Below are 15,396 nucleotides of genomic sequence, written 5' to 3'. Positions count from 1 at the left end.
CTCCAAAGCACCTTCCTGACTCTTCCTCAGTCCCTGCACCTGGGGGCCGGGGCAGGTGAGGCCGTGGGCACTGCCCATGGTACAGCGGAGCCAACAGGCTCAGAGCAATGCCACAAGCAGCTTAAGGTGGCTGGGGGTGGCGGCCCAGCACCTGCTCTCACCCCTCCATCCAGCCCGTGTGCCCTGGAGCCCCAGGGAGGGAGATCCTCAGCCAAAGGCACCTCTTGTATGTGTGTGTGCATGTGTGTGCACGCGCTCGTGCAACTTGAATGAAGGTAAAAGAAGCAGAGTGAGACCGGGGTTGGAATGGGGGGCGGGGAGCAGGCTGGGAGGGGTGGGGCTGCTGTCCTCTCCTCCGCTTCCTGCCCCTGCCCTGCCGCCCCCACCCCACCCCGGGACAGAGCCCCCAGCCCCTACCCGTGTACATAACATTGTTTTAGCTACTGAAATATTGAAGTATAAGATTTACTTTTATTTTTCAAACCAACTGGACTGGGTCTGACCCCACCAGCCCACCTGCAGATCCCCAGTGGGGGTGGGGACACACTGTGGAAGGCAGGATATGGGGGGGTCGTGTGCTGGGCAGGCAGGCAGAGTGCACATGCGTGTGTGTGGAGTGTGACTGCGTGTTCCTGAGTTGGGCCCCATGGGTCTGACCTGCTTCCCTCCCTCCCTCAACTTCTCCCCACCCCTCACTGATGTATTTCAAGGGAGGTCCCTGGCCTTGGCTGGTTGGGTAGGCCTGGTTCCCCCAGGGGTAGAACAGGGTCTGCTTGGGCCGCTGGCAGTTTTTTCTCACCATTCCTCTCGTTCTCGCCTAGGGCAAGTGTGTGTGTAGGTGAGTGTATGTGCACATGTGCACATGGAGGCTTCTTCCCCACCCCCACACCTCTCACCTCCCCCCATTACCAGCCTTTCTGCCTCCTGGCTCTGACTTCCGTGTACACCTTGTGCCCGACGATCTCGCTTTCCAGGTGAAGCATTTTAGGGGAGGTTCTGGTGCGGGGTGGGGAGGACCAAAGGGGGTCGCCCCACACTATATCTGCCGCGGACCGGCTCTCGCGGAGTCACCAGACCCGGGGGAGAACGAGGGGCGAAAGCACAGGAGAATCAGGAATCGGCGGGGAAATGACAGACAGACACACACACTTTTTGAGTATGCTGTTGCTGCAGTTGTCTGCCTGCAGTTTATTGGCGGGAAAACCAGAGTTTATATAGGGAAGCTTACATTGCTGAAGACAAAAGAAATTCCAAGATTGCAAAAACTTGTTAAGGCTAATGGGGTTACATGATTAACTTTACAAGAGACACAGGGAGACATTGTGGTGATGATTCGCAGTCCTACTTTTAAGAAAAGGTAAAGGTCAGGTTACTAGCTAACCTCTCATTAGGAGAAAACCTGGGACAGGGGAGTTATCAGATGGTGGTGCTTGTTAGCCCAAGTCCCATATATCACCTATGTAAGATTGAATGTAGCTTTCTCATCCCCATGCTGCCTAAACCTTCTGATAACCTGGGACCTAAATCACACCTCAGCTCTCTAAAGCTCACACCTCAGCTCCCTTTGTTTTATCTTGTCTAGGGTGTGCTGTTTCTTGTCAGTGTTTAATGCCTCCTCGTAAATTGCCCTAATGACTGGTGGGCCAAAGTCTAAAGTGTTTTTTGTTGATTTTTGTGAAATGCTTATTGGCACTACTTGACTCCCTTGTTTCTAATCATGGTGCACTTGTCCTAACGCACTACGTGGCATAACTACTAAATACAAAATCACTATTAATGTTGAGACACATTGCCTTATTAACCAGCAGTAATTAGGTCTTGTACTTCTTAACACGTGAGCCGAGAGTCTTTACAACCGTGGGCTACACAGAAACTGCTCGAGGCTACACTCCACAAAAGCTCTCACCTCGTCCCTGCAGCGTGGACCCCCCAACGCAACAAAAATTTGCTACGCGGGTGTCACAACAGCTGTGGGTCCAGCATATATCCTTCCAACAGTGTCACCACCAGCCTGCTTTGGGGAGGAGTCTCAGTCTGGCCTGCGCCTTAGCCCCCAGCCACCCCGAGTGTGTATGTGGGGGGGTCGGCACCCCCTGCTAAAGCACAAACCCCTTAGTCCCCACCCCACCCCCGCCCCAGCGCCGACCCCAAAGCAAAATATCCTGGTCTCTTGGCAAGCAGCTGCGGCCGGGGTGGACGAGGGGCTCCAGCCAGACCCTCAGAGAACAGTGGGCATGCCCAGGTGTGCCCAGGCCTCCAAGGCCTGAATAGGCACACTGGCTCCCTGGAACCGGGGTTCTCCTCCCTCCCCACCTTTTCCCATGGTGGGGGTGCTCTGCAGTGCCAGGGCCAGGTGGCAGAGCCCAGTGTTCTTCAGGGAACCCAGGAGGTGGCCCCTGGCTTCTGGGCGGGGGCAGGGGAGGGAACTTTCCACCAGAAGAGCCAGACAGGGCCATGCCTTAGCCCAGGAGCCCCCCCCCCAGGGCAGCCAGCTGCTGCCCCTTCCCTGAACTTTTGTAGAGGAGGAGTGGCATCAGGAAATGTGAACCCCGGAGTATCCATGATAGGAGAATAAACTAAACACCTTTGTAACAAAAATAAATAAATTCTAGTCTCATACAAATTTATGTTCATATCTTTGGAAAATATGACATTAATATAATTAGAGATAGATATCCCTCTGTAATCACCAGCTACGTGTACTTATTATTTATATGTATTCATTGCATAGTCTAGTGCATTTCCGTGTCAGAGAAAACTATTGCGGGTCATGGCGATATCTAAGCAGGAATTCTTAAGGGGGAGGGCATCAGTCGCTGCTGTGAAAGTGATTCCCTGAGAAATGATGATGGCACTCATGGCCGTTGTTTTTAGTCAGACACAGTGTTCCTTTCTGAGGGATAGGTTCAGAGTCCTCAACACAGTGGTTCCACAACAGCCTCTGGTCCATTAACATCAGTGTAGAGATGAAACCTACATAGGGTGCCTCTCCCAACTTGGGTGCTGATTGGTTTCAGGGACCCAGTGCCTGCAAAGTAGAATAGTTACCACTAGATGGCACTCCTGGCTTTAAAAGGAACCCTTCAAGGCCCACGCTTTCTAAACTATTCCATTCAAGGCTTTTGTACACCTAAATGACCCAGGTTATGAACCCTCACAACAGCTGTTGTTAACCTACCTTCTGATGCAATTGGTGAAAACTCATCTCTATGTCCTTAATTGTGGTACTCAAAAATGAAAAATTTGGGGAAGAAACCACAGATTTCAACCTTGCCTTGTTGCTAGAAGCAATTTTGCCCTTAATATCTGGAATATCATGTCCTTTTAGTGTCTCTTGTCTTCCATCTTATTCCAGGGAGATATGTTTTCTAATTTTCATTCCTTTTTTCTCTCCATCAGTTATTTAGTTTTTTTTCTGAACCTTAGTTTCCTCATTTGGAAAGGAAGATTAAAAACATTCTCTCAGAGGGTTATTGTAGAGGTTAGAGGAGATTTATATAAAATATTTGTCCACAAATAGAATTTTTGACATTTTGATGACATCATTGTTAGAGTTTTGCTATTTATTTGTGCTATCTCTCTCTCTCTTCTTCCCTCCCTCCTACCCACACACTCCTCTCCACATACCTCTATTGTGAGTATTCATGAAAAATGTGTCTTAAGGTAGAACCATACATAAATTTTGAAATGTTTGCACTGAAATAAACTTGTCCTTTTAAAACAAAAAGAATTATTTATTTATTTATTTACTTATTTGAAAGAGTTGGAGAGAGAGAAAGAGAGAGAGAGAGAGAAAGAGAGAGAATCTTCCATCTACTGGTTCACTTCCCAGATGGCTGCAATGTCCATGGTTGTGACAGGCTGAAGCCAGGAGCCAGGAGCTTCTTCCTGGCTTCCCACATGGGTACAGGCACCAAGCACTTGGGCCATCCTCCATTGCTATCCCAGGCACATTAGCAGGGATATGGATTGGAAGTGGAGCAGCCAGGACATGAACCAGCTCCCATATGGGATGCCTGTGTCATGGGCGGCAGCTGTATCTACTACACCACACCAGTCCCTAAATAAATACTATTTTCCATGAACTTTTTGAAGTACTCTTATATATATTTTTATATCAGACAAAATTTAGCAATTTCTTTTTACTTCAGTTGCAGTTCTGGAGCACTTTGGGGAAGATGTGTCTTTCCCATGGTCAGATTTTTGAGCTTCAAGTGTTCAGTTGGTCATGTTCATGGCTATTAGCCTAGTATGCGAGATTGTCTTTTCCTCAGATGATAGGGTCTGGTGGGTATTGACTGCATGCACATTTCAGTGGCTTTCTTTTCAGCAAGCCTCTCAAGATATTGTTGCCAGGGTGTCAGCATTGATGATTAATTTTAAATTATAGGTTTATTTGTGACATTATGAAATTTGAGAAAAATTCATAAAGCTGATCTTACTTGCCTCTACTATTGACAAATTATTCTTTTTGAAAAAAAGATTTATTCATTTATTTGGAAGTCAGAGGTACAAACAGAGAGAGGAGAAGCAGAGAGAAAGAAAGGTCTTCCACCCAATTGTTCACTCCCCAATTGGCCCCAGCAGCTGGAGCTGTGCTGATCTGAAGCCGATTCTTCCTGGTCTCCCATGTGGGTGCAGGGGCCCAAGGACTTGGGCCATCTTCTACTGCCTTACCTGGCCATAGCATAGAGCTGCATTAGAAGTGGAGCAGCTGGGTCTTGAAGTGGCTCCCATATGGGATGCTGGCACTTCAGGCCAGGGCAATAACCCGCTGCACCACAGCACTGGCCCCGAAAAATGATTGTCATTGTTTGGTTTCACATAAAATGCAGGGAATATGGGTCTAATTCCTTTATTCAAACTCAGTAAATGATTGGGACAATTAATTTTCAGTTGTTTCCCAAGAGCAGATTTATTTGTGTATTAATGAGGCACAGGTGTTAGGCCCCTGGTGCCTGCATCCCTGGGAGGCCTGTCTCAATTGTTTATCTACTCAGCCATAGGTACTGCAAGGTGTTCAGGCTTGCCTTTAGCAGTTTTTACAGTAAGGGTTTTTAATTTTTTAATTTTTTTTTTAAAAATTTACCCACACCTGTTAAATTTTTTTAAACTTTTATTTAATGAATATAAATTTCCAATGTACAGCTTATGGATTACAATGGCTTCTCCCTCCCATAACTTCCCCCTCACCCACAACCCTTCCCTCTCCCGCTACTCTCCCATTCCATTCACATCAAGATTCATTTGCAATTCTCTTTATATACAGAAGATCAATTTAGTATACATTAAGTAAAGATTTCAACAGTTTGCACCCACATAGAAACACAAAGTGAAACATACTGTTGGAGTACTAGTTATAGCATTAAATCACAATGAACAGCACATTAAGGATAGAGATCCCACATGAGGAGCAAGTGCACAGTGACTCCTGTTGCTGACAAAACAAATTGACCCTCTAGTTTATGGCACCTGTAACCACCCTAGGCTGTCATCATGAGTTGCCAAGGCTATGGAAGCCTTCCAAGTTCCCCGACTCTGATCATATTTAGACAAGGTCATAAAAGACAGGGTGAGGATAGTAACCAATGATCCTAAGAGTGGCATTTACCAGGTCTGAACAATTATACAGCATTAAGAGGGGAAGAGGACCATCAGTACACACAGGTTGGGAGTAGAGCCATTGGTGGTAGAGTAGAGGTTATGATTACGAAGGAATGAGGCCCAAGTGCACTAGACAGGGTCTAGAAGAAAGGACAGAGTCATTATTAGAGGAGGTAAGAAAAGTGCTGTCTAAGCTACAATTAAGTTTTCTGAGAGAGACGAATAGAACCTGACAGAAGGGGCTTGATAATAATCTGTTGGGCTTTAGGCCTTGTGAGTTAAGAGGCCCAGACCTATCTATCTCTTCACATGGGGTACATCCTAAGGGAGGTGTGAACCTCCTAGGGGAAGGCACTCTGTTGACTTTCATTACTTGGCTGGCCAGGGAGGAGAGCTGGCTAGGAAAAGGCAGGTGGTATCTCTAACAAGAAATTTACAGTTCTGCCTTCAATGTTGCTGACCCTACTTGACCATACCCTCAGCTGCAGTGGTCACTTTGGAAATTGGGCTGAGTGAAGAGCTTCTCAACTTAGAGCCAATAAGATCTGTGGCTCTGACCTGGGCATCCTTCGACTCCAGGGCAGGTCCATTTCCAGTGATCCACCTCTTGGCAGAGCTGCCAGGACTCTTCACAAGTTGAATTCTGTTGAAGCCCAGGCTTACCACATTGAAAGCCACTGCAGTGGACTGGCCTGTTGGGTCTCCTTGAGGGCAGATCACTGTACAGATCAGCCATTAATAGGCCTGCCACCCATTGCTTCTGATGCCTAGCTTTCTTTTCCTCCTGGTTTTTATTAAAGCAGACCAGAGGATGCAAGTCAAGGGAGTTCCCAAGTCCCATCTCTGATCTTCGGTGGCCTGAACTACAAGTCTATAGTCACAGGCATGTTCTGTAGTAGTTTTTCTAAGGTAGACAATGCCCATGAGGAAAATTATATTCTCACTTTAAAACTTTCTTTCCCTTTGGTCTGAAAGGGAGGTTTTTTCTACTTACTGTATACTTCGCTGATGGCGATAAATCTAGCTATGAGATTATTATTTAAGCTCTTATTTTGGCTATGCTATTACAGAAAAATGTTAGCCATCTCTTTTATAAGGTCTAAAGATTAAATTGTGCGTCCTACAGATTCCTTCATAATAGAATTAGTTTCCTACGTTGAAGAGAATAGAGAAATGAAAGAACAAGTTGGGCTTAGAATAGAGAAATGAGGGAGCAAGTCCTAGATCGCTTGCTGACAATAGCAATATCACATGAATACTTGGCAAACAGTTTCAACCATTAGATAACAACTTAAGAAAACATTTACCAGAAGGTCCAATGCCTTCTATAAATTTTAAGAATCATGTATTTGGAAACACCTCTTAAATATCTAACATGGGGTAGTTTGTTTAACCAGTAAACTTAAGCACAACCATATAAAATGTTTTTAGTTTCTTTCTACCAACAAGTATAAAACATATGATGCAGAGATTCAGGTCACAAGAATTAAAATGTATCTTTGATTAATTTTAGCAGCTTAAATTTATGGACAATCTTATCTATATGCCAATTAAAACAAAATTCTTAATAAAATTTTCCCATGTGGACATACAATATGTACACACATATAACATAACATAATAGACCAATATAGCAATTTTAATAATAGCTTGTAAAATCTTTAACTCTTTTTGTAGATTGCCAATTGATTTGGATTGCTTTTTGTTTTTAGTAACCTCAGTTAACCATACTCTCTCTCAATTGGTACTGTTAATACATTATTGGCTTCATCTGTTTACAGAGCCATCCCAAAGTACTGAATACAATAGAAGTGGCTGGAAAGAATCCCTAGGAACCTATAGGAGGACAGCTAAACACAGAACCAACAACGCTTTGGTTTTATGAGCAGCAAATCATATATAACTGTGGATGACAAAAGACTTTAAGTTGCCATGTTTAAAATTATAAACTCATCAGCCAACAAGAGGCACTTGCTTACTTCACAGTATTTTTGAAAGCACCTGCAGGATTTTACAAGTATTTAACCCTTTAGGCCTCTGTGGCTTTCTCATTAAGATAACTATCATGTCTAGTAACACAAGATCATTAGACTTTTTAATTCTCCAACATTTGTATTAATAGCATTTTCCATTCTAGAAACTTAAAATTTAGTACCATGTCACATCTTGACAGTACTTCTAATATAATCCAAATAGCCTGATTAGTTGGTATCTCTATAAGATGAGAGACATAGGTCCTTCGATTTTTTCAGTTGGGCCCAAACTGGAAAAACCAAAGTCCAAGATTTACTGGAAATTTTAGTCCAGATTGATTGAAACTTTGATTTTTTGAATGCCTGTCAGGAATGCCAAGAAGGCTCAAAATCCAAAATATCTGGTTGAAATAAGATTCCTTAAAATTATGACACTACAAAATTTGATCATTGTTACAAGGTGATAATTCAGATCTTTGAAAATAAACACATATTTAAATAACCCATAGCTCTCAATAAAAATTCAGCTGTTTTTGAACAATTAGAATTTAACAGACATCAAGAGAACATAATAGATTACTTTAACACATTGCTTAACATAGCATCAGACTTTATGTCAAAGAGAAATTGAGCTTCCTGTGATCTTTTGCTGTGAGGTTTCCTTCCTTTACCTTCTTTCATATTGATGACCATGTTTCTGTGTTTCTGTGTGTAACACATCTTTAAGCATCTTTTGCAGGGCAGGACGAGTGGCAACAAATTCTTTCAATTTCTGTTTGCTATGAAAAGTCTTAATTTCACCTTCATTCACAAATGAGAGATTTGCAGGATATAATATTCTGGGCTGGCAGTTTTTCTCTCTTAGTACCTGGGCTGTGTCTCGCCATTCCCTTCTAGCTTGTAGGGTTTCTGATGAGAAGTCAGCTGTGAGTCTAATTGGAGATCCTCTGAGAGTAATCTAATGTTTCTCCCTTGCACATTTTAGAATCTTTTCTTTATGTTTCACTGTGGTGAGTTTGATTACAACATGTCGTGGTGAGGATCTCTTTTGGTCATGTTTACTAGGGGTTCTATGAGCTTCCTGTACTAAGATGTCTCTGTCCTTGTCCAGACCCGGGAAATTCTCTGCAAGTATTTCACTAAAAAGGCCTTCTAATCCTTTCTCTCTCGCCATGCCTTCAGAAACTCCTAGAACCCGAATGTTGGGTTTTTTTAATAGTATCCTGTAGATTACTGACAGTATTTTTTAGGTTTCTGATTTCTTCTTCTTTTCTTTGGTTTGACCGTATACTTTCCTGTTCTCTGTCTTCTAAGTCCGATATTCTCTCTTCTGCTTCTCCCATTCTGTTTTTAAGGCTCTCTAATGTGTTTGTCATTTGATCTATTGAATTCTTCATTTCATTATGATTTCTCATCACTATCGCAGTTTCTTGTTCTACTAGTTGTTTCATTTCATTTTGATTCCTCCTTAATATATCATTTTCATGAGAGAGATTTTCTATCTTGTCCATTAAGGATTTCTGTAGTTCAAGAATTTGTTTTTGAGAACTTCTTATATTCTTATCAATTTTTTGAGATCTGCTTCTTGCATTTCTTCGATCTCCTCATCTTCATAATCTTGAGTTGGGGTGTCTTTTTCATTTGGGGGCATCATAGTGTCTTCCTTGTTCTTGTTACCTTGGTTTTTGCGTTTGTTGTTTGGCATATTGGAGATATTTGTTTTCTTCACTGTGGTGTTTTTTCTTGTTATACTATGGCTCTAGATTAAGTGGACTGTCTGCTTTTGATGGATCCTTAGAGGGTATGATGGGTGTGGCCTGAGAGCTCTGTTTGGTTCCTCAGTGTTGAGGGTGTGCCAAAGATGACACTCCCAGGTTAGGCGTGATAAATCGCTCTTTCTTTCTTCCTTTCTTCCTTCCTTCCTTCCTTCCTTCTTTCTTTCTTTCTTTCCTTCCTTCCTTCCTTCCTTCCTCCCTTTCTTTCTTTCTTTCTTTCTTTCTTTCTTTCTTCCTTTCTTTCTTTTTGATTCAAAAGGGAAGTAATTCCGCACAGCTGAATGGAATTGGAGGTAGTTACCAGGCGAATGTTATACCCACAGGAGCCAGTGATCCTAAGCTCTTTCCCAAGGACCACACAGGGAATCTCTGCTGCCCTCAGTGTGGGCTCAAATTCTCCTTCAGTCTCCCACTGGGTTGCCAAGTTAGATCCTAATCTCCTGTTATTTCACCCCCTAGAGTCAGGTTTTTCTGCTAGGCTCAGGGCCGGTGCAGACTTGAGGTCACCCTGCTTCTGACATATGTCCAAAATGGTGCTTGCTCTTTGTCTTGCTAGCCTTTGAGAGGTGAGCAGAGAGAGAGAGAAACTCGTGTCTGTATCGGTCACTTTTTTTTCTCTCTCTCTCTCTTCTAGTTAGCCTGGTGAACTTTTCCCCACGAACTTTCAAGCCTCGTTCCCTCTAGTCTCCTCTTTCTGCTTTCCCACTGGCGTCTTGGGCTATTGAGGTTCTGCTCATCTTGCGTTCCAGCGCTGGTGTGTTGATTCTGCTGCTTGTGTCCCGAAGTTGGGCTCCCACGCTCTCCACGCAGGTCCACTGTGAATCATTAGTTCTGGAAGAGTTTCCTCTGCTGTTTCTTCCCCTACTCTTCCTTGAACCTGCAGTATCTCCACTTTTATTAAACTGTCTCTTCCTGGACTATCAGTGTGCTCCCTTCCTATTCCACCATCTTGCCGCTCCCCCCTCTGATCATATTTCTGTACCTGTTAAAATTTTTGAACTGATCATGTAGAGAGAAATTGCAGATTTTAATAGTGAATAGCAGTAACATCTAAAGAAAGTAGTCTCACTATACTTAACTGCCCAGACTAACATTAAAGAGAAACAGGTTTATCTACATGAATATCTCATGTGATAAATCAGTGTAATCAACACTTCACCTTTCTGTGTGTATTTTTTGAAATATGTCTTTGGCAGTCAAGTATGTATTGGAGTCAAGTGTTTATATTAATATTCATTTTTTTGTTTATTCACTGAGCTGCACTATCAGCATTTAGTGGAGATGGAATAGCCTCCTTAGGCTTTATGAATTTCAGTCACTGGTATAATTATAGCTATCTACATATTCATTAAATATACAGAAGAACTGTCTCCCAGAAGACAGCCATGCATTCAGAAACAGTACACATTTGAATATACATGTTTGAAAAGTTTTGTTTCTTAGGCTTGTTTAAAGTTAATTTCCTGTAGCATTCCCTTCTAAGCAGAAGAATTCTAACAAAGGGATTCCCATGCTTTGGTTTCTTTCCTGTAGGAAAGAATGGGAAGAACAACTTGTAAACAACAATTACTTGGCAACAAGGGCAAAAGGAGATTAATGGGCAGTTGAGAAGCAGCGGGTTCCACAGCATTTCCTGGAAGGTAAGAAGAAAATATTTACAGTTCGTCATTGCAATAGATCAACACATTACCAGATGCCCTGGAAGATTACCCATGAAGGGGATCACTGAATTTTCCAAGAGATTTCACTCCTAGTCATTTGGCCTTTCATGTTTATCTTTCACAGGACATTTACTAATGAGATTGAACCACCTTTGGTCCTGAGTAACTGGTGATGATAAAGCAATCATTTGAAATAACCATCTTTTCTTCTTTTGATGGTGCAAAAATCAGAGCAACACTTTTATGTTCTCCAAAAATGTTTGCAGAAACTCTTGAGCTGGGCAGGAAAGGAAGGGGGCAATTAGCTTTTAGGTTCTTACTGTATCAGGTGCCATCATCCAGTCATCCTCTCTTTTCCTTTCATAAATAGAGTATCAGAAGAATTTTTTACAATTATTTTTCTTAAAATCACAAAGTCAAGGCAACAAGGAGAAATAGAAGGAAATTGGGTTAGTGTCTTTGTAAGGGAAGAACCTTTGGTTATCAAAACTGGTAATGGGGCCGGCGCCGTGGCTCACTAGGCTAATCCTCCACCTTGCGGCGCTGGCACACCGGGTTCTAGTCCCCGTCGGGGCACCGATCCTGTCCCGGTTGCCCCTCTTCCAGGCCAGCTCTCTGCTGTGGCCAGGGAGTGCAGTGGAGGATGGCCCAAGTGCTTGGGCCCTGCACCCCATGGGAGACCAGGAGAAGCACCTGGCTCCTGCCATTGGATCAGCGTGGTGCGCCGGCCGCAGCACGCCTACCATGGCGGCCATTGGAGGGTAAACCAATGGCAAAAGGAAGACCTTTCTCTCTGACTCTCTCTCACTGTCCACTCTGCCTATCAAAAAAATAAATAAATAAAAAATAAATTAAAAAATTTAAAAAAGGGTAATGATAATTAGCAGCTATTTTTAAGCGCTTTGAAATAGTACCCCCTTTTGTTCTCCAAAAATGAATTAATTGGGATTTAGACTGGTTTCTAAAGTGACTTCTACTGAAAGTTTTTAGGATTACCTCTATAAATTGAGCATACTGTGTCTGTGCAAGTAAAGACAGAACAAAATGCTGAGACAATTTTAGATTTAATCACTTAGATTTAATAATTCAAATGCATTTTTCTTCTATTATATGCAGGCGATAAAGGCAGGAGACCTGCTGCTAGAATATTTGTATACAAATATTTGTACACCACCCTGTTCCCTGTTGTTTAACTTTTAATATTCATTTGCAAAAAATAAATGAAAAATCCAGATTTATTTTAATGTTTTATTAAATAAATTAAAAACATATTTTTTTTCAAGAATGCTTGTTTTCTAAGCTGATTGCCAGTTATAAATTACATTTTTGTTGTTGTAAGAGGAATCACGTCACCTTGCAGACTGTGACCTCTGTCCTCACACTGTTTTTCTCTACTCTTTACCTGTTTGTTTTACAACAGAGCCTACACATAGTGTTGTCTAATTGGACCTTGTGCTCCTTAATACCCCCTGCCACTTCCATTAAGATAGGAGTCATACTCAACTATGATTCAAACCTCAGTAAATTTTTCTTTTATTAATATAAATGTGGAGAGGGTTTTGATTCCATTTAGTAATGTTACTTTTGAAATCTTTCTGTTTGGCACGTGATTGTTCATTTCTTGCATCTTGTAATAATGTATTTATTAAATATCCTGAAATATAAATTATTGGGAATAAGATTGATGATATGAATATGAGACACCATAAATATCATAGCTCTTTTCAATTTTTAGGTGATTGAGTTTGGCCTAGTTTCACATTTTATTATGATTTTTATGAAGATTTTCTTTTTTTCTTGACAACTGTTTCTTTGTGTTCTTCCTCAAGATAAAAGTCAGTGGATAAGTAGAATTAAAGAATTAAGAGCACGTTATAATAACATTAAAGAAATAGTAAGTAAATAGTAAATTTAATCGATGTAATTGTTTTCTTGTGTATACTCTATGGGTCAGAGTCTCTGATCTTTGTGTTTTTTTTTCCCAGCATATCACAAACCAAAGGAAGGTTGTTGGCTAGCAAGATTTGATGACCAATAATCCCCTTTCACAGGATAAAGGGGTAAAGTTTGTCTATATTCATCTCAGCCTCTTTTAGCTGTAGGAAAAGGCCAATGTGACCAGTTTTCAGTTGTTCAGTTGTTCAGTGTATTTCATGTCAGCTGTTTTCTTTACTGCACATACTGTCATGCTAAAACCTGACAGAAATTACCTGACAGTGTACTGTAGGAGGTGTAGGAGCTCTTTCTGTGGAAAGGCACCAAGAGATGTCCCAGAGGTCTATAAGAAGGAAGGGTAACAGGCGAGCATAAGTTGATGCCAGAGCCAGGTTGCCAAGGCTCCAGGGGACAGGGAGGCTGAGGAAAGCCTTTCTTCCTCATGAGAACAGACAAGGGTTCATTTTAAAGGCCTACCTAACTCCCAGGGAGAAAAAAGCAAATATGCAGGATGAAAAAAAAAACAGGTAAAAGATCAGAAAACTCACATCAAATACTATGGTACATGTTTTTAGTTTTTTCTTATATTGCAAATTTTAAAACATTTTAGAATTATATTTCAATATATTTTAATCATGTTTTTTTACTTTTTATAATTATAAATTGTAATCATGTATGTTCATAGGGTAAAAAGTTATGTGGTTTGTGAGTACCATGTAGATAGATTAAATCAAACTAATTAACCTATTCATCATCTCAAATATTTGACATTTCTTGTGGTGAGAACATCTGAGAATTATTCTGTTAGTGAAGTTGAAATGAATAGTACTCAATGATTACCTCTATCACCATACTGTATATTAGATCTCAAAAATTAAAATAGCCATCTGGGCTTTGCACCCACAGATTATCATCTCCCTGCTTGCTCCTATTCCCCAACCTCTGTTAACCACCATTCTACCATCTACTTCTATGACTTCCATTATTTTAGCTTCCACATATTAGTGAGAACCTGATCATTTGTCTTTTTGTGTATGGTTTGTTTTGGTATAATGTTTTCCAGTTCATCCATGTTGCCCTCAATGATAGAATCTCTTCCTTTTTTAAAAGGCTAAATGTTAAAAAAAAGGCTAAATGTTATTTCTTTATATATATATACACACACACACACACACACACACATTTTCTTTATCTGTTGATGGACACTTAGGCTGATTTCATATCTTAGCTATTATGAAAAATGTTGAAATGAATATAGACAGGCAGACATTTATTCCACATAAAGTTAAAATCTTTCCAGTAAGATACTTTGAAGCAGTATTGATGAATCAGATAGTGGTTTTAGTTTTAGTATTTTATCTCAACTTTATGGTGGCTGTACTAATTTATGTTTTCACCAAAGGTGTATGGTGGTTATCTTTCTCTCCACATCCTTGCTAACACTGGACTATCTTTTGTCTTTCTGAGAATAGCCCTCTAACAGGTGTGATGTTTTAATTTGCATATCCCTAAAGATTAGTGATGTTGAACATTTTAAGGTTAGCCTTCAGTTTGTCTTCTTTTGAAAAACATCTATTCAAATCCTTCTTTTGAGAACCGTCCACTCAGACCCATTTCTTGAGTTGTTTGAATACTTATATATTTTACATATTAAACCCTTATCACATATGTGGATTGTCAGTATTTCCTCCCATTCTGTAGGTTATCTCTTTGCTCTGTTAATTGCTTTCTTTGCTATACAGAAGCTTTTAGTTTTGATGTAATCTCATTGTCTTTGTTTTTATTGTCTGCATTTTGTCAAATCTAAAAAAATATTGCCTAGACCAACACTGCATAGCTTTTCCTCTGTATTTGCTTTAGTAGTTGTACCATTTCATTTCATTTAATCCATTTTGAGTCAATTTTTATATTTAGTGCAAGATAATGTCCCAGTTCATTGTTGTATAATTGAGTATACAGTTTTCCCAACATCACATATTGAAGAGACTGTCCATTCACATTGTATATTCTTGTCATGTTTATCAAAGTTCAATTGGTATAGTTTCATGGGTTCTTTTCTTGACTTTCTGTTCTATTGCACTGACCAGTGTGTCTAATTTTATGCCAGTACCATGTTATTTTAATTACAATTGCATGTAGTATAGTTTGAAATAAGGTAGTGTGATGTTCTAGCTTTGTTCTTTTTGCTTATGATTCATTTCACTAGACTATTTGTTTTTCTTGTTCCATATTAATTTTAGGATTTTTTTCTATATATGAAAAATGATGAGGTGGGAGTGTGGGTCAGAGGGAGGGTGAAAAATATCATTATGTTCCTAAATCCATATGTAGGCAACACATGAAATTTGTTCACCTTATATAAATAAAAATTATTTACCAAAAGAAAGTTGATGTTGGAAATTTGATGGATATTGTTTAATAGATTAGTTCAAGTAATATTACTTCGGC

The 15,396-nt window shown here is 40.7% G+C and overlaps 1 pseudogene; it reads right to left on the bottom strand.

Moving 5' to 3' along the window:
* LOC133777375 (serine/arginine-rich splicing factor 3-like) overlaps positions 1-15,396 on the bottom strand; it is a 391,636-nt pseudogene that overhangs the window by 85,406 nt on the left and 290,834 nt on the right.

The sequence above is a fragment of the Lepus europaeus genome, chromosome 18 (assembly GCF_033115175.1).
Source record: "Lepus europaeus isolate LE1 chromosome 18, mLepTim1.pri, whole genome shotgun sequence".
Taxonomy (NCBI): Eukaryota; Metazoa; Chordata; class Mammalia; order Lagomorpha; family Leporidae; genus Lepus; species Lepus europaeus.
The sequence above is the reverse complement of the archived record's forward strand: the minus strand, read 5'-3'. Positions and strand labels throughout refer to the sequence as shown.